The sequence below is a fragment of the Ochotona princeps genome, chromosome 5, assembly GCF_030435755.1.
Source record: "Ochotona princeps isolate mOchPri1 chromosome 5, mOchPri1.hap1, whole genome shotgun sequence".
NCBI lineage: Eukaryota > Metazoa > Chordata > Mammalia > Lagomorpha > Ochotonidae > Ochotona > Ochotona princeps.
Genome location: NC_080836.1, coordinates 93989590 through 94014926, shown reverse-complemented (window position 1 = coordinate 94014926; position 25337 = coordinate 93989590). Strand labels below are relative to the sequence as shown.

General features: G+C 41.1%; 1 protein-coding gene across 2 annotated transcripts in view; it reads left to right on the top strand.

Annotated features, from left to right (window-relative positions):
- Positions 1-25337, top strand: part of EPHA4 (EPH receptor A4) — a 154774-nt gene that overhangs the window by 30594 nt on the left and 98843 nt on the right. The window lies entirely within an intron of this gene.

The window sequence follows — 25337 nt, the reverse complement described above, 5'->3', positions numbered from 1 at the left end:
CATTTTCCTTAAATCTTCTCTTAGCAATAGGAAACACAGCACTCGATTTTTTTCTTCTTGAACTAACACATTTTATTTATAAGAATAACACTGTTCACAATAGAAGCTTGGGAAATTGTGGAGGAAGAAACACACTGGCACAGCTGAAGTAAATACCAGGTCTTGTTTGGTCACCTGTTGATCTGCAAACCCTGTCTTCTTGCTGTACATGTCCTGTTAGTGAATGGTTTTACCCTGCCTGGCATTTCCTTTCCCCTACTGCATAGGCCAGGGAAAGTGATTTCTTGGCAACTTCAGAATCATCTAGGGCAAGCACTGTAGGTACCAGCAGTCAAGCTGGGGCTTGTGGTGTCCAAACCTGATAATTGAGTGCCTGGGACTGGGTCTGCCGCTGCTGCCATCCAGTTTCCTACTGATATGCCTGGGGGTAGCAGACGATGTGCCAAGTATTTGAGTTCCTACCACCCACATGGGTGACTCAGATGGGGTTGTGTGTTGGAAACATTGGCCTGACCAAACCCTGGTGGTTCTTAAACAGAAATTTGGGAAGTGAACCAGTAGATGGAAGATTTCTCTATTTTTGCCCCCCTCCCCTCCCTACTGCAGTTACTCTGCCTTTCAAATAGCTAAATAAATACAACTTATGGAAAATGTGGAATCATCTGTTTGCTGAGTGGGAAATTCATTTCACTGCTGTAGATTACGTTTCTGTTTTGCTTGGGATGGGTATTGGCATTCACATGCCTGTGGAGTTACAGCTTCCCACACACTTTATTGGCCTAAAAGCTACAACTCCTGTCTTCTTGCTGGCTCAACATTCCAGTTCCCCCACTGGAGCCAGCACCTTGGGCCTCAACCCTAGGGTCCGTCGTGAATGAGATCTTGCTGTGCCCTTCCCCTCGGCTGCTGTACGCCATGTTTCATCATAGACTCTCTTCTTGAATCATCTGAAGCTTGCCTGTGGCCTGCTGATCTGTGCTTTTAGGAACTCCCACTGCTTCGATTGTCTGCCCATTGACTGCAAATCCTGAGCATTTGGTGTTGTCTCAGAGCAAGACTTCACTCTCTCTGGCATTTTACACAAATTAGTTTGCTCCTACATCCATTTCTGTTGATCTCATTCCCTTGGATTCCAGTTGCTTCCTGTCTCCTCTGTTGCCTGTGTCAGTGAGGTTTCCACAAGCCTGGGCATCCAATACATTATAGATTAACTATAAGATCCTTGTCATGGGAAGTGTGTAAGGAGAGGCTAGAGGGAGTCTTGAGGAAGAGAAACTTCAACAAGTATTCCCCTCTGAAAGAGGGACTTGGAATAACTGCTTTCATCCTTGCTAAGACTGCTGCAATTCACCAGGAATTGCTCTTTAGTTTTTACAGATTAAATAGAAATAAAATAAAACAAGCAGAAAAACCACATCTTTGCTGTATTCCTGGTCTGTTCTGAGAGAATGAATTGATACAGATAATTTTCCCATTTGCTTACAGTTTGCATTAGCATGAAAAGGAAAATGCAAGTTGGTCCACACTGGAGTGTTTGATTATTTAAATTGTTTTGGCCAAATTATCTGAATTGCACATCAATATTTTTTACTTCTGGCAAATAGAGTGATACTTTGGGAATCTGCTTGGATTCACAGGATGCCACGCATCTCAAATTTCATGTATATCTGTGTATTTTGCCCTTGGAAGTAGTCAAGAGTGACAGCTGAGTATTCTATTTTTAATAGAAAGAAAGTGTTGATCTGAATAATCAAGTTATAACAATGTACAGGTACTAAGAACTGGAGTAACCCAAGTATCTGTTTGAATATAGCAGGGTCCCTCTTATAAGGCTGCCTCTCCCCTTCACTGATGTCCAGTTGTAGAGACATTACAAATCTTCCTGCTCCTGTGTACTGATCATGTCTTCCTTCTCCCTTTGAAATCAGGTGTAATTTCAACCGTGTGCATTTTCATGGAGAAAGCTCTTGTGCTTGTGTCTTCAGTATTCTTTCACAGTTCGTAGAGTTAATACTACACAAAATGTTGTTGCTTGTCACTTTTTTTTTTACCCACTTTGCAAGGCCCTCTTTGAGCATTATTATTTCTTCTTTTGTAATTCCAGAAGGATTTCGATTGCATTAATCGATGTTGTTGATACTTTCTCGTGGTATTTTGTCTCACATTTCAGGACATAGTATTGCTTAGGGAGAAAATGCTGTCCCACTTCTTAGCTGTTTGACTTAAGGCAGTTTCTCTGCTTGGTTTACTCACATGTAAAATTCAGATAGTCTATTCTGGCTGCTGTGTGGATTAGATAAGCAAATACATGTGATCCCCATAGACCTTGTATTAGCGTCTTACCTTTGATGAGAAGAATTTAGGTTGCCTTTAACTCTTCATTTTCCTCATCAGGATGGGTCCTCTTGTTCAGAGAACAACTGTACATGGAACTGATGTAGTAGAATCTCTTCTTCTTTCAGGCTGTCTCCTGATACAGTATTCATCTTAGCATCCATTGTGGTTCCTAGAGTCAGTACATAGAGTCATACTGAGTGTTTTCAGTCCACATGTGATCATTGAAATGGGTGAATAAACAAATGTAAAAAAATGAAAATATGAAATTGTCATTATGGTTTGATTATTTGCAAGTGGCCCAATGACTTTTGAAACACAATCACAAAATGTATCTTATAGTTTGAGTAAAAAAAAAAAGTATCTGTCACCATCTCCTTATAATACGGTCAGAGATTTAAAGAGTAGTTGAGGCTGATTTCTCTGCAGTTTTATTTACTGAATCAACTCGCAGCACTTATTTTATTTGCCAGCATAAACTTATGGGTTTAGTCAAGTGCCAAGAAGAGAAGTTAGTCATCTGAATGATGTAGGTTTTAGAAATTTGCTCTTTATTTTTGGAGAAAAAAAATAGCTTCGACTTTTTAATCTCCATTCAGCAATTCCAACTGATATAATAGTAAGAAAGAAACTGTATTAATTAACCTAGGAATTCTTCTGCTAATCATTTCAGACACATGATTTTAGACAGAAGGTACTGGTTACCCTTATTGAACATCATTGATATATGATTCCATTGATTTTCACACATTTTACGTTCTGAAATAAAATACAACTTTTGTCATGCACTAGATTAGGTATCTTTGACAATACATTAACATGCCAAAGAAATATTACCCACAAGAATAACGTAGAAATAAATTACAGTTAGAGCTGTGTCCCTAAGAGATATTCATTTGTGTCTACAGACAGATGAGTTATAACCCTACTCACACTTTTATTTCATTCCAGTATGTTTTAAGACCTTTGGTTCAGTCCAGTAAATTACTCATTTTGTGCTTGCTACATACCCAGCATTGTCAGCTTTACAGGGTAGTATACTTTCACAAAGCAGACTGTGTAACTTTAAAGTACAACAGGAGTTTTTCCTGAAGAGCAAATGTAGAGATGTTCATGTAAATGAATCCTTGAAGGGGAGATTTTGTAGGTTACTGTGATACTGCCCAGATTTGTTGGGAACACTTTTGAAATGTTTGGAAATGTCTGAGGTGTTTTTTTCAATTGTGTTGAATCTTAACCATGCTGTCTTTTAAGGTGTATTTAAATTGTGATACGAAACTGTCTGTTAGTCAAGAACAACATGTGATTGCAAAGCACTAAACTCTGTGAGTGAATATTCAGAAAAGGTTAATTTATTTGAAAATCAGAGTTACAGAGATAGATAGGTAGATCTATCTAAACATCTAGATAGGTGAATAGATAGATTGAATGATTGATAAGTAGATTGATAGAGTAGCTTCCTGCAAGGCTCTCGTGGGCGTCAGGGGACCGAGCACTTGGGCCTTATGCTACTACTTGCTGCAGCTCATCAGCAGAGAGCTACTTTGGAAGTGACTGCTGGGACATGGACCCCCACGTGGGCATGACAGCATCATTGAGGGTAGCTTTTCTAGGTACATCACAACCACAGTCCCATGAGTGACTTTTAATGTGCTCTGAGTGCAGGATGAGAACAGGTATTGCATAAGGATAAGGTTAATTTTGCATGCTCCTGGATTTAGCTACCACCCGCAGTGATGCCTCCCTGAAAGCACCAGGATTCTTGTTTGTTCACCGTGAATGCTTGGAGTCTGGAACTGGGCCTAGTGTGTGCCTGCTTGGAAATGAACAGCCTAGTGATTCAGTTTGTGCATGCATCATTCCTTACATTGGCTTACAGATCATCAAATATCCTACGGCCTGTAGAACCCTGGTTTTTTCTTACTTTCTGGAAATCATTTAAGTTATTTGTGTTGAGGTGGTTGTACACTTACCTGATGTGAATTTGTTTTTATTCTAAGCATTTTATTTTTAGTATTCCATTGTAGCCTCTATAATATAAAATAGTGACTGTCAGTTTCCTGTGCTCCTGGATGAAGAAAGTAAGACCCAGAGAAATGGAACAGTCCGTCCAAAGTCACACAGATGAAAAAGAATTAAGATTTCATGTGAGAAGCTGCCTATTAGGCAAGCTTGCTCACTTAATGAGATTCTGTGCTTCCTTCAGTTCTCCATTATTGTTCACGTTTGATCCATGCTGCTTTCAGTCATCCTGAACTGGGCATGTAGCAATCCTCTTTCAGAGATAAAGGAATTGATAATTAAATCCTCTGGAAGATTTTTCTGAAGTTGGAAAGGTAGAGGCCGAGACACACACACAGACAAATGGGTTTTCTGTCTGCTGATTTACTGCACAAACACCCACAGTGGCAAGTACTGGGCCGAGCTAAAACTAACCTGGAAACTTTGACTGCTTCCACAATGTGGGTTACAGGTGCCTGCGTACCCAAGCCTTCATGTCTACCCTCAGTGTCTGCGTTGCAGGAAGGTGGAATGAGGAGGCAGGCACGCTAATGTGGGTAAGAGTGTCTTAACCAACATCTTAACTGTCGGGCCAAATGCCTACCCTCTATAGAGCGGTTTTGAAATTGAGAATTAAAAAGAGTTTTGGAAAATAACTTTTCAAGAAAGCCAAAGGTATGATATCAAGAATTCCGAGACAAGTAATCCCAAAGGTCAGTTTCCAGTAAAAGGGTAAGGAAGTAAATGTATTTGTTAAAAATCATTTCTCATGTAAACTTTAAATCTCAGAAAGCGTATAGTCTTGACAGTCACATCTTATGGCAAAAAGCTGAACTTCTAACCTCTACTCTGAATGCATCTGATTATCTGATCAGAAACACTTTTTTTTTTTCTTAAGATTTTCCATACCTGTTTCTTGAACTAGAAAGCAGTCAATTCACTTTAGGTCACACACATACTGATCGCCCTGTAGCTCTTAACTGTTTGAATGTGTGATATGATAACAGGTACTCTTTCCCAGACATCAGAAGGACTTGTCCCATGTTGACTGTAGTAATCTGAAAAGGCTTCTAAGGAGAAGAGTCCGTTGATAAGCTGAGATAAAGACGGAGAACAAAGGAACGAACATCACTTGAGTCAGAAAGATATTAAGATGGGGCTGGAGTTGGAAAGACTTTGAAAAGCAGAGGAGGATTTTTCTCTCTTTCCCCTAGCTCATTTATCAGGTTTTCCTTGATTACCTCAAGTCTTCCAGCCATTGATCATAGAAGAATCTTTTCCATAAGAAGACTGGGAAGCGTCATGTTTCATCCCACCAAAGGGACTGGGCCGTTGGTATGAGGATTTGTGATGTTTGCCAAAATCTTTGTTCTACCACTCTAGGTATGCAAAGGAAAGATAAGGGAAGCCTCAGTGTAAAGTTGACTTTAAGGTTATATTTAAAGGAAGATTTGCTTTATTTAAACAAAAGGAGAAAATAACAAATCAGTTGTTTGAAGAGAAAAAATATGTGCCCTTTATTTGGCATGACTGATGTTTATTGCCTTGTAGATGAGTGGTTTAAGGGAGTGCACAAGAAGTGATAATGTTTATTTAGATTTGGAATTTGGAATGGTTCTAGAAAGTCAACACATGATTCTTACTTCTTGTAGGTGTAAGAATAGCATAAGATAACTTAGTGGAAGACAAGTATTTTTGGGGCTTTTCTGTCTGATGATGTACCCTACTTTTTCAAAAAATGAGTTTGTATATTTGAGTTAGTTAACATGCTTGTTACAAATGTTTATTATGAAGATCACATCTCAAAACTTAGAGCCTATGATCTAAGTTTGTGCATAAGCCATCTTTCTTTATTATCATTTTCAAGTAAATGCACCCTCTATAGTTTTATGTGTTATACCTTCAAACCTCTGTGGGTATGTTGACACCAGCATACTCATCAACTCGTGAATAATGTGCTACTTTAAGATACTACAACTCTACGACAGCACCAGGTGATAAGAATTTTTCAGCCCTGTTGCAATCATATGGGGCCTCCATTATATCTGTAATACATTACTGACCCATCCACTACTATATGGCACATGACCATTTTAATTTCTATTTTGTTAATATAAAGGGAATAGACTTCATGTGCTTCACAGAGAGAGTTCTACGAGTGCAGTACTTCCCTTCCTCCCTCCTTCTCCCTCTTTTTCCCTCTTTCTTCCATCGCTCTCCCTCCTTTTATTTCATCCTTCCTTCCTTTCTCTGCTTACCTCTTAATTCTTGAAGTAACTTATTTTATAACAAAAAGTTTAGTGTCCCATTAATTAAATACTTGAACAAGTAAAGAGACCACTATTCCGCTGGAATATACAAAAGGGCTATAAATAATGCTCATATCAAAAGAGGCCAATTTCTCACATACATAGTATACATTTTTCTGTACTTTATATATTTTAAACATATGTGGCTCAGATCTGGCTTATTTCATGGAGCATAATCATCTTCAATTAGTGATATAAGTTTTTAACAAACTCCAGTGCAGTTCTGATTATTTGAAACTATTATTATTATTATTATTTGAAACTCTTCAGAAACCACATTACATTCATCTGTTGTCTACAGCACTAAGACTGTCTGAGTGATGCAGAATTGAAAGTGATTAGTAAATCTTCCTGATAACCAAACAATACTGAGAGGTAATGGTGCTGTTTGTTTCTTCTTGACCAGACAGAAGCAAAAGCATCTGTGCATTCAATAGCCATAGAGAACATGGAGAACCCACACCTCAGATAGCTGAGGAGGTCCACTGAAAACAGAAATTAGCCAGAACTACTTGTGTTTAGCTTGGATGCTGGGAGGAAGAATAAGTTTTCTAGCCATGTGAAGAGCAGTCTTGACTACTGCAAAGGCATAAGCTATTTCACTTGTTTTCTCTGGACTCTTGTTTTGTTGTTGTTGTTTTGTTTTGCTTTGTCTTGCTTTGTTTTTTAGCAGAAGGAGTACTTGGAAATAGAACTACACAGAAGTAAAAGGCTATTGAGTTGATTATAAATATCACCTTATATTATCAGTTACGTATTGCAGTTCAAGTAGAGTGAAGAGAACCATTCAGAAAATTATCAACCACTGAGATTTTCAGACTTATCTAAGCAAAATACCCTGGATCACAGGAATAGCAATAGATTGAGCGTTATTAGTACTTTTCTTTGTAGAATGTAGGGAAATTCAACCATAGCCACAGTAGCTGGAAAAATTGGTGGCTAGCAGCTCTTAGGCTCTTGTCAGGTATCTGTAAGATGCAGTGTCCTCTCTAAGGAAGGAGATCCTTCCTGGGTATCAGAATCAGGATTTGGAGCACTTGCATAGAAAGAGGCTTATGGTTGTTTGGAGCTGGCATAGCATTTGGGATAAAAGGAAAATGTTTCAGTCAGAGCTGGATATGGATTAACCAGAAAGAGCCACAGGTGTAAACCAAACCAAGATAACAATATCAGAGCTGAGATGAGGGCAGAGCAATTTTCCAAAGCATCTGTAGATACTAGATGTGTTGATGACTGATTAGTTTCAGATACATTTGTAAAATGCGTTCTTTTTAAAAAATAAATAAACTGTTCTAAACCTTTTTTTAAAAATGTATTTTTATTGGGAAGACAGATTTACAGAGAGAAGGAGAAACAGACAGAAAGAGCCTCCACTGTTTGTTCACTCTCCACAGTGGCCAAAGCTAACCTGGTCTTAAACCAAGAGCCAGGAGCCTCTTCCAGGTCTCCCATGTGGGTGCAGAGTTCCAAGGCTTTGGGTCATCCTCTGCTGCTTTCCCATCCTCTGCTGCTTTCCCAGGTGTTGAACTGGTACCCAAATGGGATCCTGGCACTTGCAAGGTGAGGACTTAGCCAAGGCCCTAAAAATTCATTCTTTAAGAAACAGGATACTATTTTTTCTACTTGTGTACCATTCTCAATTTTTCCTGTTGGTTATCCCTACAAGGGCATCAGTTAATGTGATCTCTGCACATGTTCTTTGAGAGAAAATGTTTGGTTGATTTTAGTACTAGAGTCGATGCTTGGTCAGACTGTACAGAGCAACAAGGAATTACCATACAGATCAATGTCTTTATAGGGCCTTTCTCATTTTATTTAGTTAAGTGGGAAACATTGGGAGGTCCAGAAATGTTGGAAATGATAGTTTGTTGCCCTTTGAGTTTTTGGTGTGATTCTGCTGGCTCTTAAAATTGGTTCCTGTGCTGGTAAGGTTTTTGCCTGTCAGTGTAGTGGTCCTGCAGAAGGCAGTTTTAATCTTTTGTAGGAGAGGGATGTTATCTCTCTGTGCAATTGGAATACCAGCACAGGCATACTTTTGGTGGAGTAGTGACAGAACTAAAAGTCAGGATGCATTTGGAATCAAATTGATTCGCTTGGAGGAACACAACCCCAGATATCATCATCATTGTATGTATCTGACATTTCATAAACTGAAGTCATTCTGTGTGCTGTCATGTGTGTCTAAAAGCTGTGTTGACTTTAGAGTCACAGATGCTGTAGACTGGGCTTCAGCGTTTGCTTTCAGGGATACATCCTTGAACTTCTGCTTTGCACAATCAGCTTCCTGTTCCCTCTGAGTCATCATTCACCTCGGTCAAGTGCACATCTACACTTTTATTGATAGACTTGGGATAGTGGATGAGGTGATTACTAGCACTGCCTCCATTTCCTCATTCAGACCTTAGAAGAGGGCCACAAGGAGACCCCCAGCTCAGGACAAGTGAGCATTGTGCTTGCATTGGGCTGTGTAGCCATTTTGAACAATAACAGAACAATGCCAGTGTTTGAAGACGTGGAGCTACCTAATGGTAGGATAACAGGGCATTTATTATAATGCATGTGTATATTTTGAGTGCATATTTGAGTGCATGTTCTTATTTTCAAGGCAAAGATACAGAGAAAAGGAGAGACAAAGAGAGGTTTTGCATCCAAGGTTCACTCCCCAAATAGCCTCAATGGCCAGAGCTCTGTGCTCGTCCGAAGCCTCCGCCAGAAGCTTCCTTCAGGAGCCTAAGGTCTTGAGCCACTCTCTGGTGCTTTCTCTGGCCATAAGCAAGGAGATGAATCAGAAGTGGGGCAACTGGGACTCGAACCAGTGACCATATGAGATGTTTATGCTGCAGACGGAGGCTAAGCCTCCTATGCCATGGTGCCAGCCCCTAATTCTTATTATTTACATGCCTTTCTTTTTTACATTGTTTTTAAAGTATTTGGGTTTTTTCTCTACTTGAATGGTGGACTGACCCAGAAAAACACAGGGAGAAGTATCTTGCAACCACGGGTTCATTCCCTGATTATCCACAACAACCATGGCTGAGCCAAGCCAAAAGGAAAACCCTAGAACTTCATTTGGGTTTCCCATATGGGTGCCGGTGGCCCAAGCACTTGAACTATGATCTGCTGTCTCCCAGAATGCATTAGCAGTACCTAGGTTCAAGATATGGCCGGCGGGGTCCAATGAGGCCCCTTGGGTGAAATGCAGATGTCCCAGGCAGTAGCTTGAGCCACTGAGTGACACCAGCTGCCCTATCTGTTTTTTTTTTTTTCCTTTAAAACCATCTCTGCTCCAACTCTCAAAACTTTAGATGAAAGCCAAGTAATTAAATAAAAGGGAGCTCAAAGAACCTGAGTAAGCCAGTCCCAAGTATAGCAGGTTTCTTTTCACAGTGGCTCAAATCTATACCCTGAGAACTCTGCTTGGAGCCTGGTGTGATGGCTGATGCAGAACACCAAGGCTAGAAGTTACCAGGCTCGGAGGGTATGGGCACTTCCAATTAGACCCTTCTGGCTGCATGGTCTACTTGTTTCCCTTACTAAAGAGGTCCTTCAGATTGGCATCTGGGAACAAAGTAACCTGCACTTCAAGAGCCCAAGTCGAAGACCCTGGATTCACACTGGTCACTCCAGAGGGCAGAAAGCAACTCCCAACCCCAGCGTGGCTCTGGATTTGAAATAGGTAGTTTTGCTGTGACTACTTCAACTTTCTGGCTGGCACTGGAAACGGATCACTGGAGCCTGGATCACTGGAGCCTGGATCGCCGGGGTCTGAGTTGCTGCTTGCTGACTGTTGGTGGGTTCTTCGGTCCACTACAGCACTGCTGTCTCGTTTCCGCAGCTTCCCTGTGTCCAGGGGGGTTCCAGGTATCCCCTGCTTGGTGCCTGAGCCCTATTTTTTCCTTGTAATCTACTTATTGTGCTTCTCCCTGCCTAATCAAGTGTGTCTGTACTCTATGCTGCCATCTTGCCTCTCGACTACTTTAACTTTCATGATCATCTTCTATAAGCTCACAGAACATTGGTTCTTCAGCAGAAACTAGAAGTTAATATAATGATCTGCCCTGATGAGGAGGAGAAATTTGGCATATTTAGATGCTTGCTTAGCAAACTCAGGCAGTCAGGAAGCAAAGCTAGATTGCTCAATCATGACAGATCAGTTTTTCTCATCTTTCAATAGCATGGAATTTAATTTGTATGTGGCAACTGACCAGTGTTTGAAATTCACCTGTGCAAACTCTGGATTATGTTAAGTTCATTTCTGTCAAATATTCGCTATTCTTTAATGTAGCTGGAGATCTTTGCTCCTGTTAATACTGAGAAAAACACAAGGTATCTCCAGTTTTCTCTGTCCCTTTGTGCAGGAAACATTTTTCTTCAAAACCTCTCCCTCTACCAGGAGATAGTTGTGGCTGTCATCTGTGTTTGACTACCCATAATGTAGAAAAGAAAAGCGAGGTGGGCAATTGGTGTAGGTGTTTAGGTGCTGCTTGGGATGCCCACATCCCAAGTCCAAGTGCCTGGGTTGGAGTCCAGGCTCCGTGACTGCCTGATTCCAGCTTCCTGCTTGTGTGCTTCTTACAGGCATTCCTGGCATGACTCAAGCAGTTGGGTCGCTGTCCCCACTTAGGACACCAGGATTAACTTCTCACCTCTAGCTTCAGCTCTGGTAAAAAGTAGACACCTAGAGAAAATATTTTACTGTGCCTAGGTGCATATTCATTACTTAGACCATATATGCGGCTGATTTGATAGATAGTTGGGTATCACTGCTATCCAACTTGTTATCTTAGCTTTGTTCCTTGCAAAAATGTTTGCATCCAGCGATCAAGACATGGGATAATCCATAATCAGTCATGAGCTGGAAGGCAAGTCGTGCCTATTTATTTAGGAAATAGAGTTAACTATTTTCCCTACCACAGTACATCAGAACATCTTTTTTGTTTTTATCTACTTTGATTTCTGATTACTATGAAATTCCTGCCTAAAGACTGCCAGGAATTTTGCAAAAATTCTACAATGTAAAAAATTGTTTTAAAGAGGATTTTAGTCCCTAGCATGCTGACATTTTAAGCTCAGCCAATGCATGTAGCTTTTGCAAGCAGAAACAGGTCTAATGCTTTGAAGAATGTAAGAAATGATGAGGATTTTAGAAGTGTCGAAATAGTTAATCTGTTAATTTATGTTATGGTAATAACCTCACATGTGCAAACCATTTTCTACCTATAGTTTGGTATTTTCTGCTATTTTGAAAAGTTTAGCATTGCTTTTCTAATTTCGTAGTTGCCACACTAAGAACAGTTAGACTTTGCAAGTCATAATCCCTTCTGTGATTGTCTTGGTTTGTCTCAAAACATACTTGGACTGTAATGGAAGCAGTTGTACTCTTATTCTTTTTTTTTTTAATGCTGATTATAGCTGCATATATCAAAACGATCCTGTGACTCAAAAGTAGCCATAAGAAGTTAATTCTCAGTTTTTTGATTAGTTAACTGTCTTCAGCCAATTACGGCTGCTGTTTGAAGGGTAGGTACTAATGTGGGAGGTGGTGCTGGTGAATCATGATTGCCTGCTATACAGTGAAGTGTAGGAATCCAAGCTTCAGTGTAGCATGAAACTCTTTTGTGTTGCAAAAAGCACCAACTTCTTCAAAACCACAATGTCATGATGTAATTTATCCTTTCTCTGGTTGGGACAGAAGCATGCCCCATGGAATTTAAAGACAAAATTTCCTCTAAATCAGGTATGCGAATCCTTCAGCCCTCAGATGTGAGCGTTTTCTGGCCAGCAGCTCCTCTCCTTTGCTGCTGTACTCCAGGGCAGAATGCTCAGACTTCAGCTTCCCTCTGGGACCTTGTTGCGATGCTGGGCTTATAGCAGAGCCAACTCTAATCCACTACCTGACCCCGGGACTTCACCCGTCTCAAAGTTCTTCAGCACACCATTGATACCATGGCTCATTTGCTTCTTCCCAGGCTCAAATATTTCGCATTAGAGAATGTTAACTGCCATCTCCTCTCTCATGGATATTGCTGAACATGCTGACAGATGAAAGTAGCAGTGTGCTCACATCCTTTCTCTTCCTGTGCTGAGGTGTGAGTCAGTCTCTTCACCTTAATGTTTGCACAGATCCTTAATAATACATAACAGCTGATGAGGCTTACTGAGACACATACAATAAGGAAAGAAATTGCATAATGAAAGATTTGGACTTAGTTCTGACTTTTTATTGTTGCTGTTAAGAAAAAAGGAGGACAGGGAGAGAGAATTTTGCAATAAGCAGTGTGTGTAATAGAATTCCTTATTTCAAACCTAACAAGTTCTGATCCCTGTTAGTATTATGATTGATTATCTGCCTGGACCAGACTGTTGGCTCTCAGTGTTTATGATTTGGATATTTAGTTAACAGAACTCTAGGGATAACTTTGCTTTCCGAATTGGTTTTTCTCCCTTTTCATGTATGATTTTGTGATAGGTCGAATTTTCTTGTAAGAAAACAGCATTCACCTGGGGACACTGCTTCTGTTGCCAGTGTTCTGTCCTCACATTGAAGAAAGTACCAAGGCGATGTACAGAGGAAGACAGTGCAGTTTGAAAGATCCATAGGGTAGCACCTAGAAACCTAGTAGTGTGCATGCCTTGGGTTCCCCTCAGGGCCGCAGAAATGCTCAATGCTCTAAATGCTTTAGAACAGGTTGCTCCAGAGCTACTGCAAGTTTAAGAGGTTGTGCCCTTCAACATTGTCTCAAACTGGATTTTAAAGTCTGGGCATTAGGGTAAAAGAATACACTCTGTCTGCAAACGATCATCTCCCTCTGTGCAGATCTAGAAAATGTTCAAGCTTGTGTTAAAAGACAGGCGTTCTCTGTTGGCACAGTTCAGCAGGTTTTGGGGTGGAAGGGACTGGCCGCCCCAAGGGAGAGTGTCTGTTTCCCAGAATCAGGGTTCCTGGAGGAGAGAGGAAGCCGTCTCCTGCATTTCCCTCCTATGCTCTGTGAATGCAGGCGGCCACCTCCACCCCTCCTGCTGCGAGGGACTGAACAAAATCAGCCCCTTGCATTGAGGTCCCTTTCCTTCCTTGAGAGGCTTGGCATTGCATGGAGCTTTCATGGCTTAATATTTTTTTACTCAGTATTTTCTGATGTTACACGGTGTAATATATGTAATGAGAGCAAATGTGTGAGGTATAGAACATCACAGTAAAGGAAATCACCCACAATTTCATTACTAATGGAGAACCACTCTTGCCACGCTGTGTAATTCTTGGGATATTTTTGAAAAAAAATTGGGTTTGGAATTTTGTTTAAATGTGGGCAGTGTTCTTTGTGATCTGGACTTTTGATCTATATGAGGCATTTATCTTGTTGTAAACAAAGGCCTTATCAGCCTCTGAGAGGCCATTAGGTTTATGGGCATTTGGTCAGTATTTAAAATCTGACCTGTTATGTACTTGGTGGTGGTGACCAGGTGCTGAGAAAACAGAAAGGAATATGGGAAAGAAAGGCTTTGGAGATGGCCACGGGAAGGAGGAAGCATAGCAAACAGAAAGATGCAAGCAGCGTTGGACTGAGCATCAGAACCTGCTTCTGCTGCCTTGGAGAGGTCCCGGAAGATCAGTTTCCTAATGTGGGAAACAGGAGAACTACTTTCTTGGGCTGTGTTGACGATTCAGTTCATTGAATGCAGCACTGTGCAGGAAAGGGCTTTGCAAATCAATATTATATGACAATGATATTTTAATGAGTAAAGGCATTCAGACTTGGCCATGGTGATTCCAAGGGAGCAAGGACAAAGTGAGCAAGAGGATGCTGGAGCTTGTGCTGTGTGTAGGAGCAAACAACAGCAATAACAAACTCAATCTCAAGTTGACTTTCTTTCCCTTTTTTGGAGGGGTGGAAATCTATTGGTTAACAGATACTTTCTGCTAGGATGGTTCTCCAGCCTGGCAATAGGATTATTGGGGTCCGGAGCTTTTGTAGCAGGAAGACATCTTGGCAAGGGATCTATTTGCTGTTTGCAGCTGATCATTCTTGCTTGCATTCTTGCTGCATGTTTTTAACTCAATGAGAACATTCTCCTGTAAAGCTAATATGTTTGCTCTCTCACCTAAAAGACTTTTATCGGACTTTTACTGTGGATTACAGGCCTCCTATCAAAGACCTTGCTGCGTTTACACAGGAGAGAACAGGATAGGCAGATCTCTGTGTTTTAAACAGCAGATAAGGTTTGTCTGTTGTGTGTGCAGAGAAGGGAGGGGAGGGGAAATGGAGAGTAGCTGTGTTGGGGTGGGGCCTGGGAGAGATTTGTAAATACCTTTTCATATGTGAAAGAATGTCTTTGTCTCTACTCACTAGTCCCAGAAATTGGGGAGATTGTAAAAGGAGGAGTCACAGGGCGGCTGTGGGGACTGTGGAGTCAAATTGTCTTTGCCAACCGCACCCTCACACCTCACTCAGGTGTGACAGCTAAGTCGCAGCATCCTTTTCTGCCTCAGTTTCCTCATTTAAAAAAAAAAGATTTTACTTATTTTTATTGTAAAGTCAGATATACAGAGAGGAGGAAAGTCAGAGAAGATCTTTCAGCTGTTGATTCACTCCCCAAGTGACCACAACTGCTGGTGCTGAGCTGAGCCAATTTGAAGCCAGGAACTTCTTCTGGGTCTCCCATGCGGGTGCAGGGTCCCAAGGTTTTGAGCTGTTCTCCACTGTTTTTTCAGGCCACCAAAAGGAGCTGGATTGGAAGTGGGGCTGCTGGGGTATGGACTGGTGCCCATATGGGATCCTGGGTGTGCAGGGAGAGGACTTAAGCCACTAGGCTACCGTGCTGGGCCCTCAGTTTCCTCTTTTGTAAAATACTACTGTTACTGCTACTACTACTATTATCAACCTTATAGGGCTGTTATGAAATACTAAGACGTTGCTGTCGCCAGACTAATTCATGCCAAGTTTGTGTTGAATCCTGCTGACGGATTTGAGAAAGTGGCTCTAAGATGGCATGGACACCTCATGACTCTAGGGTCTACAAATGGACACGTTGGTTGAAGTGTGGAACAAGTCTCTGGTGTATGTTGCTCATTAGAGCTGGGGACCACCAAACCGAGTTGTGAATGGCTGGAAGTGGAGAGGAGTAGACTGTCCATGGGCTCAGACTTCCATCCTGTGGGCTGAATCATCGTCCCAAAGGTGAAGATTGGGAAAGTCTGTCTAGGGTTTCTTTTGAGAAATATGCCTCCTTCTGGGATCACAGTTTCAGAATTTCTCTTTGCTGTTCTCTTCATGATAATGTTTTTTTTTGTTTGTTTTAGTGAGAAATTGGGCAGGTGGGCATGCACACTTGGACATTAATCAGAGTCACCTGCGAATCTGTGCAGGCCTTAAGTGTTCTCTAGACAAGATGAGATGTGTTGAATTCACCAAGTTGCTAAAGTATTCTAATATATTTTATTATGTTTTCCTACAATAGAAAAAAAAAAGGCTAATAGACATGGACTTAGTTCAAATATTCACATGATTATGTATATAGAGAGCTGATCTGTAATCATTTAAAATCTTTGCTATTATTTTGGTGAATGATAAACCTTCCATGTTCACCACTTACCTGGTTGAGATGTTTGTCAAACTCAGTCTTATCATCTAGGAAACAAAATGGAAAACACAGTCATTAATTCGTAGTGCTCATGAGGATTATAGTCTAGATCTACCACTGTGGCGACAGCCCCTAAAATACTCAATTAATTTCTTTTTTTCTTTCTTGTCCACTTGCAGCCTCTGTTCTTAGCAACATTGTCCAGTGAATCTCAATTTCAGAAAGAAGCACTTCTGTAGGGAGTATAGGTTCATGTGTCCTGGAGGGGGCCTCAGGACATCCAGTTATGGTAGAGAAGGACTATGTCAAGTACCTTTTGTGGAAGTTCTCATTCCTCACATAGCACCTACGCCATTACACTGAGGAAGCTGCTCTACTCTCGGGCAGCAGCACATAGTTCATTTCAAGTCTGTGTGACTGCTGCCCCCATGTCAAACCTGTTCTTTTCTACTTCCACAAATGAAACACAGGATAGGTGTGGCTGTGAGTGTCCCTGCTAGTCCCTGCTACTGGAGCTAAATCAAAGGCAAGTCCCTGCTCTCCTCTCTTATTCTGTTGAAATGAATGGTGATTTGCAGAGCCTGTGATTACTAGTTTTCTTCTGAAATTCTGATATCCAGATCACGTGTCAGGAAAATTGCCTTCCATTGAGTATATACAGGAAGTCGATGTTCATCTTCCTTTATCTCCATGCTCTCAATGGTAGGGTTTGCAGCATGATGAAGGCCCCCTAGGTGCGTGCATTGCGGTGACCCCAGGATCCCAGGACAGCTGCTGTTCCCTGAGGCCATTGGGAAAACCGTGGTCTTTGACAGATTATTCTGGTTTACCTCATCAGTTTTTAAATTCTTTTATGAAATAGAAGTATCTACCATGGGCATGTAGTTTGTTGAGCATTGAGATCAGTAAGCTGTTTCTGAAGGCTATACAATTACATTTGTGTAGATGTGGGAAATTTGTCTAATACTCATCTCAGGTTAATGAAGCAATAGGTAGAATATTTTTGATGAACTCAGGACTTAAGAAATTTCTGAATATTGTAATGCTACATTTTAAATTCTTGGATTGGAAAGCACATATAGTACAAGTGTGTACATTCCAAATTTAGGAACAGTGGCCATAAAATTTGATCAGATCAAGACGTAGGTTCCTAATAAGTGCCAACTGTGTGCCAGCTGTCTGTGTTTAGCAATCTGAATTGGCGAAATATCCAAATACTGTGAGGTCCAAGTATGCATTTATTAAGTCAAAACATTAACATTAACATATTTAAACTTTGTGTATATGTTCAGTATTTAGTAAATTCTAAGTACAATATACTTCCTTTCTTCTCTAGTTTGCTTCTCCATTTGATATAAGCTTGGCTAGGAGATTACAACTGCCCTTCTCAAGTAAAATTCATTCTGATGTGAAACCAGGTATTAATCCAATATTATAACAGCTTATTGTAAGATTTAGCATGAAGTAACCATTTCCTGAATTCTTAGTCTCATTTTCCTTTTTTCCTCAGCAAGAGGACTTGAAAAATTGGCAGACATTGGAGGACCTATTACGCATATCACTTACCTCATTGACTTATGTACCTGATCCTGGTTTTTTCCAGTTTAATTTATCATTCTTTTTTTATAGAAGCTTGTTATCAAGTGTACTCAGGCAGAACTGATGAGCTAAGTACTTTTCTATTGTGGAACGCTGGTGCTAAGAGGTGGTGTTAGCTCCTTCAGGAGAGGAGACATTTCAAACAAGTGTCTGGAAGTATTTTCTCAGGGTTCATTTTCTCTGCATCTAACCCTCTCCATTCCCACTTAATAAGCATCGCATTGACCTTGGCCAGGCAGCCATTATTGACATACTCACACTTCAGTTTTCTCTATAGAAATGTATCTTCTTATTCTTTTTATCCTCCTCCAAAGATTTCTCAGCACTTGGCATTTTATATGTATTTGATTTTTTTTTCCTTTTAGGTTATTCTTTGTTTCTATCCTCTGCCCTTTCTTCCAAAGGGGGACTTTTCAAAGGGGATTTTAAAAATGTAATTATTTGAAAGTCAGAGTGAGAGATGGAGAGAGAGAGAGAGAGAAAATGGAGAACTTCCGTCTGCTGCTTCACTCTCCCAAAGGCTGAAACAACTGTAGTTGAGCTAAGCCAAAGCAGACATCAGGAACCAAATTCCAGTCTCCCATATGGGTGTCCAAACATAAGTACTTGGGCTAGCCTCTGCTGCCTTTCCAGGCGTGATTAACAGGGAACCGAATGGAAAGTAGAGCAGGCAGGACATGAACCTACCTTTGGAACATGGGATTCTGGCATCACAAGGAGTGACCTGCAACACAATGCCAGTCTTCACCGAAAGGAGTTTTGATTGAACTTTAGTATGTGGGAAATGACACATGGTGCATGCTCAAAATTGTTTCTTAATAACAGTCCATACTTCTCAGGCTGTTGGAAGGATCAAATGAAGTAATTAAAGTGCGTATGAAAAGCTGCAGTAACTGTTGCAGTCATTTCTCAAGCTATCAGCGTTTCTGAGGATGTGTGAGGGGTGCATATTGGCAGGACTAAAAATTTCAGATTCTGCATGTCAACAGGTTTTTCTTAAGTTACATAATTGGGATATTTTTTGTTTTATTATTGTTTTCCACTTATGTTAAAGGATAGTGGCTCTTAACTTAAATGTAAGGACTATGATTGACCTCTCAGAATATAACATTTATAAATGTGGATTCAGTGTAGCTTGACACCTTGCTTGAGCCACGTTCCTGAGAGAGAGTGGGAGTTCTCCAGTATGCCAGCTCAGAGTGCATCATTTCCCAGAGCTTTGATGTCCTTGCAATGTTGTGTTGTGACATGAATATATGATGTCATTTTCTAGATTATTATTCATTGCATAGGCATTTTTAGCTAACTTGTTTTTAATGGACATTGGAACAATTTAAAATAGCACATGCAGCATTCCTTGATGGTGGATGTTTTTGAAAATCCAAATGCAAAGAAGTACTTCCTTAACATTTCTTCAAATTTGAAAGTTAGCTAATGTCTTGGTTCATTTTAGTTTATCGACTGCACCAGTGCCGTATGTTACCTTCAACACATGTCACTCCCTGGCACTGCTTTCCATTATTACAATCATTATTGACATTGATAATTCGAGACTCTTTTCCAGAGCTCGTCCTCCTGGATATGATACTTGAGGGTTTGAATTCTGATCTCCTTTGACTTTCTTCACATTCTGTCCCATTTCTGCAACAATGAATGCAGCATCTGTTTTGAGACCCTGAACCCTGAAGATTTCAGGTCCCTCTTCTGTGTAATGGGCGTAACTCAAAGCATCCATGTCAAGAGGAAATGATGGGAATTATAATAGGAACTACCTCTAAAATGCTGGTTTAGTTTATCAAATGCAATAGATGCTACTTTCCTTTTTCACTGTTTGACTCCTCTCCGTAATTAATCCTTTTATTCATTTTCTCTCTGTGTCTGAAATAGGGCATCTGTAAGATGGTTCTCAGAAACTGCATCTGCTCTACTCTTGCAACTGTGCTTTTTGCAATTGTTCTCCAACTCCCTGTCTCTGCCAATGCTGTCTTTAGAATCGTACTTTCAATTGTTTCCTGGACATCTCCTGATCTCCCGACTGACCTCATGTCCTTCCTTCTAGAGCTCACACCACTTCCTCTGTTCCCTATTTTGGTTATTGTATCTGTATGGTTTTTAGAATTTCGTATGGAAACTTTTAAGACAAGCTTCAGTTCCTTTTTTTTTTTTTTTTTTAATGTCCTGTAATGTCTAAAGAGAAGTGAAGTCCTCCTATTGCATTGATCTTGGTTAAATTGTGTTCTTTTCTTTACTCAAATACAGATTTGGAGTGTAGTTAGTTCCTGAAAGTTAGGCTAAACATTAGCTTTGCCGTTGATACTCAGAACAGAAGGTAATTTTCTCCTGAGGCAACAATATATGGACCAAATTTTGTTTTGCATAAAACAATCAGAATTTTAGAATCTCTGTTTCTCTTAAATACTTTTAACATTAAAAAAATCCCAAAGTGGGAGATTTATTGAAATATGGTTTTTAGTGAATTTGAAGTAGATGCAGATACTACTCTAATTAATAAAGTGTGAATATGTAAAGGGTTATTGAATATATAGTAGCTTTTTACTGTGTATATTTTCAGAGTGCATACTAAAAATGGGAACTTCTAAGAGGGTCTCATCCAAATGTTATGAAGTCATATTCTGAAACTTGGACTTCAGAAATGATTGATGAATTTCTTTAAGTTATTCAGAGTCACCAACCCAGGGGAAAAATAAGAGAGCAGTTGAATTTCCAAAAATAAGATTTTAAGGGGAGATAAATTTGAATTGAAAGTCTCAAAACTCTTGGCTATTAAATTTAAAACTCGTGCTTGCTCAAGACAGCTCTGTTGTGTTCAAATCCTGCAGGAGGAGGAGCAGAGGGTGTGAGTCTTGTACATTGGATCTGTCAACTGTTTGCTGGATAATAAAGAAAATAAATGCATGTTCTAGGAACTCTAAAGCGGAAGTGCTGTATATGCAAAAATAAATATGAAATATGATTTCAGAATGTGGGAATGCTTGATGGAAGAGGTGCCAGCTTGTTTTAGGTTGTGGGGAGAGGTTAAGATTGCATTATTTGTCAGTGGTTGGAAATGTGTAAAGAACAATCCAAATGACAGCAAGTGGTGTATGCAGTCTTGCTTGATTGATGTGAAGGATGTTTCAGGGACAAATTGGGTGTGGCTCTGGGGACCTTTCAGTTTCTCTACTCTTCACTTTAAGTTTCTTAGTATTGGAACGAGAAAATGGGTTTCTTGAGGATTGCATTTTCCTGGGTGCATAAATGAATGTCTAAAATTTAAACTCAGACAATGGCCCATAAAAGAAATAAATGAGAAAGGAAAAGGAAAAGAACAAAGGACTGAGAAGCCACTGCAGACCAGAGTGATGGAAAAAGGCAGGCTTGATTGGCGCTGCAGATAATCTGCAGAAATGGGCTGAGAGTAGAGGATGTTTCTGCGCCTTACACGTGCAAGTTTATGGTGCTACAATGCACAGGTCTTTTCAGGTGCCTTATTCTCATCTCCTGAGTTGCTTCCTGCTCGGTTAACAGTTATCTGTGGGGCTGACTTTGGGTGGCAGAGCCACAGCGTTGATGCCAGCCACAGCCAGACTGTTCAAGAATACTAGAATAGTATTCTACAGCTAGAATAGAATATTGTTTTGTTGGATTAGCCTGAACAGGAATGCAAGAAAAGGAGGAGGGATTGTCCCTGCACCTGTCCCTTTCTCTTCTCCACCTCTCTCCTTTCCTCAAGGTCTTACGTTGGAATCACTGTGTTTCCCACCACAGTGCAGTGGTATGAGTGTCAGCTCTGTCATCTGACTCCCCATCTAAAACCCCTTTACAGATGCTGTGTGTCATTTGCAGTGAAGACATCATGGGCTTCCTCTGTGGCTCAGGATCCTTGTATCCTCAGATTGCCAGCGAGCCAGGTTCTGTTACACCCTGGCCTTTTCAGTGTTTTTCTTTAAAAACGAAACATTTGAAATTGCATTTGTAGGCACCCTCACTGTTCTACGCCACTATTTTCTTGGTTAAAACATGAGCCTGCTTTGTTAGGAAAGGAATCTTTGCCAAGTGAATTGTATGTGGGAGGGTGTGACTAACTCAGCAAAGGGACTTATCTCTTATCCTATCTGCCTGAGCTCCCCAGCCTGCCTTTGATATGACTTATTTCTTCCTTTACCAACACCGCCCACTCCAACCCCTTGCTGCTACCTTTCCTCTGAAAAATTATGCACATCTAAATATTTGAACTTTTGAAAATGACTTTGCTCTCTGGATTCATTTTCTGGTTGGTGATCTGAACACAGATTTCCTATGCCTCTGGATAAAGGAGTGCTCCCAAGCAAGACGGCATGAACACTCTGCCTCTTACCCTTTGGTGTTATCAGCCAGCCTTCTAGCCTGCCCATGTGAGATTGTCCAGTTTCCCTTTTGGCAGCTCTCACAGAGCCCGCCATGCTGCGAGGCAGTTTGTAGGGAAATCTAAGTCACAATGGCAATGTGAACAGGAAAGCAAACCTGAAAGGATCTTTGTAGGGCTTGTTTCACAGCAGGGGGTGGTCTGAGATGCCTTCTGCATCCAGACTTTCTAGGATGTGATCATCCACACTGGCGGCAACTTCGTCATCATCCATTCATCCAGTTCCCGGTAGTGAGCAGCTGCCCCCAGCAGATACTGGACTAAGTGCAAAGAGCAGCATAGGAAACTAGAAGTCTCCCTTGCTGCTGCTGCTGCTGCTGCTGAGGAGGGAAGTGTGATCTGCAGAGGGGGAGGTATGGAAACCTTGACACCCACAGTGCATTGCTGAATTGCACATTTGCAAAGGATGAGATCAAGAGTGGGTCTGTGCACAAGAGGGAGACTTTCTCCCGTTCTCTCCATATCGGCAGACATCAGTTCTTGTGTCTAAGGAGCTGGAGTTGAGGATAATTTTGCAACGTGGGATACTATCTTAGCTCCATGCCAATAACATCAATTAGGAAAAGCAATGCACAAACAGTACCAGATCTGAATTAATCCACTCCTCTTGTCTCGGTTTTCCTAGAAACCCACCAGCTAGCTTCTGTCTCTGCTAAGTGAAGAAACAGGAAAGTGAAGACCTCACTAAAAAAGAAACAACACAGTGCTGCCCACACCAGCAGCTACCTAATGTCAACTTGAAGCCTAATAACTCTTCATTTACTGCTCTTCCTGTTGACAGGTGCCTGTCAGCTGCGCTCCTAGTTCCGGTTTGAATCACACTCAGGAATCTGGGCCCTCGGCTGGCTCAGTGGGTGCTGTCATGCAGCTACTATCAAGGTGTGGCCCACTTGGAAGCCTGGAAAGGCTGTGGTGGCAGCACACGCGGGAGATGTTGAGCTTTAATTGACTGTAGAAGTGATGGCGTGGTCTGCCCAGGTAGATGAGACATGACTCATTTTGAAGGATGGAGCCAACAGGAGAATGAAAATCGGCTCCGTATGTCACTTGTTTGGCATCCCCAGTCTACTGGAAGGAACATCGTGTGACTGTGGGGGAGAACGCTAGTCCCTTATGTCACTTGGAACTTGGCTCCCAGCTGTATTTCCTCCAGTCTGAAGCAAGGGACCATCATATCTGCCCTGTGTACCTCAACTGTTTTCTGACTCTAAAGTATTTCATGTGGTCCATGTTCAACTCACTGCCAAAGGTAACTTCTGAAAATTTTTAGACATCACACTGCTATTCTGGTGATGAATTTCAATTCCACACTGAACCAAGGGCCTATGACATGGACCACAACGGCCTCTCTTAGCTTCATTTTGGCATTTCTGCTTTAAAAAACCCTTTAAAAGTTCTTTTTTGAAAGATTTATTTTATTCCAAAGTCAGTGAGAGAGAGAGAGAGAGACAGAGAGAAACTTTATCATCTGCTGGTCCACTCTCCAAATTACATTAACAACCAGGGCTGGGTCAGGACCCAGCTCGGTGTTTAACATGGGTGAGGGGCGCAATCACTTGGACCATTCTTCCCAGGTGCATTAGCTGGGAGCTCTGTCTTAGCTGTGTATCTGGACTTTGAACCAACACACACAGGTGAGATACCACCACTGCAATCAGTGGCTTGGCCTGTGCCACAATGGGGGCAATTTGGCATTCCTCCTGAAGAACTCCTCAGCTACAGGACTTTTAGGACTGTCCCTCAGAGACAGACTTTGCAACTTTCCCTTTCTCCTTGAAGGCTTCTCCCATGCGACATTCTTATTTGTTCATCTTCCTTTAGCTCTGGTCCCAACTCAGGTACCATCTGTGATGCCCCTTTTCTGAGCATCTGCCTGAAGACCAGTTCCAAGCTCACACTCAGTCTCTTTCCACATCACCAGTTTGATTCTTCTGGTAAACTCTATCTCCACTCCTTCCATTCATTCCTTTTCCATGGCAGGCCTCTGTGGTATTGCACAGTACAAGTGGGTTGCATTTGTGTTGAGCAAAATTGTGATAATAAGCCTATGGCTCAGCTGCAGTTACTGGTCACGGGGCTGGTGAGTGATGTAACCCAGTTTCTTATCCATGTGGATACATCTGTGCCAGTCCTGGAATAAGGAAAGATGCACACACACTGATCTAATCTGTGGAATAGTGATTGGGCTAAATTGTAAATGACTTCAAGGTTTATGCAAACATCCTAGGTTATTTCAGACTCATTGGAATTAGTACAGAACTTGAATTTTAGAGATATAGAAGATGTGCCTTTAAATACGTATATATATATGTATGTATACATACATACAAACATATATACATATATACATACATATGTATACGTACATATATATATGTACATACAAATGAGACTGTTACAATGGGAGAAGCCTTCAAGGAGAAAGGAAAGTTGCAAAATTTCAAATTATATATATAACTTGAAAGGCAGATTCTACAGAGAAAAAAGGAAAGAAAAGGAGGAGGAGGGTCTTCCATCTGCTGGCTCACTCCTCAATGGCCAGAGCTGAGCAGATCTGAAGCTGGAAACCAGGAGCTTCTTCTAGGTCTCCATGTGGGTAACAGTTCCAAGATGCAGTCCATCCGCCATTGCTTTCCCAGGTCATAGGCAGAGAGTTGGTTTGGAAGTGCAGCAGCCAGGACACAGACTGGCACCCATGCGGGATGTATGTGCCATCATGCTGGCTCCCAGAAGAGGTACTTTTAGTTATATAATCTTGTGTTCTTATTGGAGAAGACTGAGACTTAGAGACTTTAAACTGATAAAACCAGAGCAGGAATTCTGATCTTATACCCAACAAAGCCAGACCTCTACTTCTCCTTCTACTTCTAATATTAATTTCTTCCACTTCCACATATGTATGGAATGAGTGATTGTATGTGTTTTTGACAGAAGTGTAACTGTGACTTACTTAGCCTGGAGGGAAATAGCCTCCTTCTCTTCATGAAGGTGATCATCCATCTGCCAACATTTTTAATGTTATTATTATTTTTTTTGGAGGATTTATAGGTTCATTTTTTTTCCCTCCCTTCACATCTGAACTTTTCTGAGAAGACTCTTTCCTCAGGGCT